Source organism: Perna viridis, chromosome 13 (assembly GCF_037379345.1).
Source record: "Perna viridis isolate PV_CMFRI_1.1 ecotype Kerala chromosome 13, ASM3737934v1, whole genome shotgun sequence".
In the NCBI taxonomy this organism is placed as follows: Eukaryota; Metazoa; Mollusca; class Bivalvia; order Mytilida; family Mytilidae; genus Perna; species Perna viridis.
The window spans coordinates 33,688,746-33,693,907 of record NC_142457.1 but is presented as its reverse complement, the minus strand read 5'-3'; the positions used below and the strand labels follow the sequence as shown (position 1 = coordinate 33,693,907).

Here is a 5,162-nt window from a genome sequence, read left to right as displayed (position 1 = left end):
AATTGAAACGGCTTTAATATGTCCAAATCACATGACTTAACCATATGAGATCAGTTAATTAACGTCAGAGGGTTGTTTACAGTTTATCGACTATTCCAATGTATTGAAAATAGTGGGTTTACCCCCCTGCCAAATAACCTAGTCCAAATTATCGTGTGCAAACAATACAATACTAAATATATACCAACTGAAATACAAATGCACATACTTGAACAGTGGCATCGAATCAACCATGTACATCATAATGTTTCCTGTATTTACCTTAAAATCGTAAATTATTCTTTTCAATGACAGCATAAAGATTGAAATGTATTTAAATCTCTCGTGATGATCAATTTAAGTGTTTACTTAACAGATTAAAGGCATTCAACTGATGTATTTTGCTGATACAAGCGTCATATAATTTGTCTAAATTTGATCAGTATTATTGACTGTCACTGGGTATTTGGTCTATATAGTTATCTTATGTGTTGTGTGTGTGTGTCTGGTTTGTGGAGTCATGTTCATAGAGTTTGTTTAATTATTTCATTCATGCATATTATTCATATAATCATTCATGGTCATAAATCATATATATCTGGACAAGACTATAATACTAGAGACCTTTTCATTCATATACAGATATACGGAACGGACTATACTATACTATATATGACAGTTATTTACTACGTTTACGCTTCGCGCGTTTAACCTGTTGCATTATGTACTATTTAAAGAAATATTACTACTAAATTATGTTTAGTCCAGATTCAGTGTCACAAATAAAGATAAATTACTAGCTATGTAGAAATTATTATTCTAATTCATGATATTTTATAGTAATTCGAATACAGTTTTATCAGTAACATTTTGGATAAATTTTCGGATAATTTCACACTAAATAAAATTAGATAAAGATTTTACATTTTATAATGGAAAGTTTAGTAAAGTACATTTATACTTTTGAATCTAAGTTCCGAATATTTTGAGCATAGATTTCAGGTTTTGTTCCTGGAGAAAATATAGTATTTTATACTTAGATCTATGTGTTATTAATGAATTGTATTTATTTACAATTGATGATTATTGTTTTTCAGAATATAATAAAATATTAAAAGTTGGACGGCTCATTTTCTTATAGCAGTGGCCATATTTTTCTAGATTAGTTTATGGGGTGAATTTCACTGCGACATTTGAAGGTTCCACCGAGATGGTCCAACGACATACAACGTTTCCTTCAATTTTGCTGTACTTGCAGTATACCAGTTTTATATTCCAGTCGTAACATCGTAAAATGTTCCGGAACGACTAATATGACAACCACGATTTCGATTCCGTTATAAACAAGATTTGCGAATCTGAGGAGTCAGTAACGGGCTATAGTGGTGTATTACTACGATGTGCCCATGTAATTTTGTTCGACTGAGGACGATTTCAAATTTGTGACAAAGGTATACAAGAATTTAAATGGTTTTCGTAATGCGCATACCTTATATAACATATAATTTCATTTCGTTCATTTGAAATGTGTGTTTATGTGGAAAAGTAATTTTTCCGACAACATATTTATTATCAAAAGTATATTGATACCTGTGAATGTGTGATAAGTGTTCATTTACAACTGAACCGTTATCGACAAATTATACACATAGAAAAGTGAAACGTTCCGTCTCATTGATACACAAATCAGTTTTATTACATTCATCTTCATTTTTTGCCAATGACAGATAGAGTTATCTCCCATTGACTCATGCATGTGTATTGCACGTTACAACCACGATGATTTTGGAAATGGAGAAATTAAAGTAAGATATCTTGAAGATTGATACCTTATCCGAAGGGTCAAAATTGTGTTTGAGCCTACACAGGTTACCAGGCAAAATTAGCATTTTTTTTATCCTCATGGATTACATTGACAGGCATACTTGTTGAACTCTTCTCAGGAACGAAATTTGTTGATTACAAAAATTAAATAAAACTAGAAAAATAAATTAAGGAAAGCTCACTTAATGATATCTAGCTCCACTCTATTAAAACCATAAGATCCTTTAGATTGACAGAAAGGAAGTGCACGATGATGTAATAAACAATTTGTAAATTTCCATTTAAATCCATTCAACTCCATTCTACAAATTGGAAAGAATTAAATTCGATATTAAATCTGATACATGTATATTACTCCTTTTAAAGTGTTTTGGCTTCATATTCAGTTATTTATTTAACTTTATTGTCAAATGAACCTAAAATACCAGATATGGTTCAGTTGGGCTAATGATTCAGATTTAAAAAAAAAATACCAATATTTTAGTCTTCATTTAAGATCACGTTAATGACGTCATAGAATTATCTTACGTGAAAATGCGAGGTAAGAGTGCATGTATAGCCCATGGCGATATACTTCGCGGTCATAAGCGATCTTTTCTCGACCGTCGCCTCATGAGAGGTATGTATGTACGACACATTGACAATATTTAGACTAGCTGTCGTTTAATTTCACAAGAAAACTTTTACTGTTACGAGTTTTTTTTTTCAACATATTCGGGTTATTAATTTCTGATGAACTAACACAGGTATTACATATCAATGGGCGAATTACAGAATAATGCATGTATCAGTAGAAAGGTGTGAGAAGATTTATAGAAATTGGATGTCGGTCGTAGAAAGTGGAAAAGCATGGATTTGAAGTCATTCAAATATCCATTCATCAACGATACCCAAGATATGCACAAAAAATATTTTCTTTCTTGGAATTTGTTATAGTTTTAACGCATATATTAGTTCTAGTTGGTTTAATTCTTCGTTTGTAAAAAAAATCAGTAAACTTCATATTTCAGTAAATTTAATCATATCGAGAAATAAGCTTTAAATTCCCTTTAAACATCCTAGCCCCCTTTTCCACTAAAAATGGTACAATGCTTATAGTTAGTTTTAGATATGATATACAGATTCTTTTGCAAGAACACGAAATATATATTGTACAAGCACTTGTTGTACTAAAACCCTATATTGAACGAGCCAATATAGATATTCAGTGCAATTTGAACGATGACAAAATTGTCGAGTTTATCTTATTTTATTACAAAATTATATATTTAGTTCCATGATGTACCTTTTGGAGGTTCGACCAGCCATACAAATTGGTTTAACAGCCTATTCACTGGAAAATATCTGTACTATGTAAGGAACATTGTTGCTAACTGTACTATGTAAGGAACATTGTTGCTAACTGTACTATGTAAGGAACATTGTTGCTATCTGTACTATGTAAGGAACATTGTTGCTAACTTCATTTCTCTGGTTTATCCTTGATTCTTGACTTTTTTACTATTTGATATCTTCATTGTCGATTTATGACTTTTAGTTCGGTAAATTTGTTATTACTTTTATTCAGCTAACTCACAAAAGTCGTAAGTAACTCTTGTTTCTACTTTTCTTCTTTTTTGCTCTCTTTTGTGTTGTCATTTTGTTCGACTGTTCTTTTCTTCAATTGAAATACTTTTCTTCTGTATTTTGTAATGAACACGGAGAAAATTAAGTCTACGAACTATTAAACTAAAACATATAATGACGAGTAACTTTCTGGATAGATTAAGTGTACATTCCATTTATGCAATTCGGCAAAATCTGATGGACAATTTGAAGGGTCATGCGGTCTTCTTTTTTCAAATGTAAGTGTAATTTAAACCAAGAGAGACTATATCCCCGCATCATTTTCAACATGGAGTGACCCCTGTTTTAACGGGTAAACCTTGTAAACACTGGACTTACAGACTTAAAGATAACGTGCTACTTCATCTTCATTCAACTATTTGTAACAGACTCGGTTAATAAAGATAACCATTCAGGTTCTTGTTTTTATTCAGCATACATATATAACATAGTTCTGAAACAATAAATATGACGAAATTAAATTTAAAGACAATCATTAAGGTGATTCACGTAGTATTCGATTGCTTGATCACAATTACAATGAGTAATCAATCACAATAAGTAATATAATAAAGAACCCAATACACACCACAATAGAATGTTCTTAAGTTCAAAAGGTCACATGTACTTTTAACTTAACAAACAGTTATAAAAAATATGCAAAACTACTTGTAATCTAACATTCACTATAGTTCAATATTTGATTAATGTGTATATATATATATATAATTTTGGTAAAAATGATAAAAGACAAATGAAACATCTTCCTTTAAAATAATACAATAATCAATATTGTAGCAATAAAAACAAATGACGTCAGAATTCGAATACACATTCAAGGAAAGTTATCTTGGATATTTCCTGAACAGTTAAAGAAAATACATATACAAATAGCTAGCGATTATCATTTGTGGAATGAGCTATATTATGCTCGAGTGAACCAGACAATCAGTTTAGTTAAAACATCACAGCATATCTGAAACCAATACACAATAGGTCAATACTTGTTCCCGTGAAATCTGAAACCAATACACAATAGGTCAATACTTGTTCCCGCGAAATCAATAATCAACTATACAAGTATTATAATCAATATCTGTGTCGATTCGACGATATGTTATGATTCACATCGGTTACTCAAGCAAATACACTATGTAAAATGAAATAGATTTATTGTGCAACTACCTTGTGCATTATTTGCACCGCACATATGCACATTTGGTACTTCACAATTACAGAATCAAAAGGATCAGAAAACACCTGAATGTGTTATAAAAACGTAGCGGTAATATGTAAATATGAAATGATCTTACATGTAACACTCATACTCCGCTCTTGTTAACATTCGAGGATCGTGCAAATAGAAATCTGCGTAGAAATAAATAAAATGTCCCTTATTCCGTTAATCATACAATTAGAGTGTTAAAAAATGTGAAAATAACTTACAAGGTCATTATGTCTGTAATGGGTTTTAACTGTTCATCAATTCATGAAAATAAAAACTGGCAAGAATTGTAGAATACAACTTGTATCAATCACATTGACCCCGAGCACCACTCTCAATTTAAAACCAAAAATTGCGCAAAATCATGACGGAATTTCCAATAACCAATCAAAACCAAAGATCAGTAATTACGTGTACTTTTCAAAATAGTCTATTTCAAATAAGGCTTTACTAATGCTTTATTTTATTAATTTACCAAATACAACAATATAAGAATTTTACAATACAAAGTAAATACACATATAACATA

The 5,162-nt window shown here is 30.6% G+C and overlaps 1 long non-coding RNA gene across 1 annotated transcript; it reads right to left on the bottom strand.

Moving 5' to 3' along the window:
- Positions 1–3,819: 3,819 nt before the first annotated feature.
- Positions 3,820–4,958, bottom strand: LOC148600554 (uncharacterized). The gene is made up of 2 exons (XR_015917845.1): positions 4,855–4,958; positions 3,820–3,862 (listed from the first exon to the last, which is right to left on the bottom strand). It is a non-coding gene; the product is annotated as an uncharacterized LOC148600554 (long non-coding RNA).
- Positions 4,959–5,162: the final 204 nt, after the last annotated feature.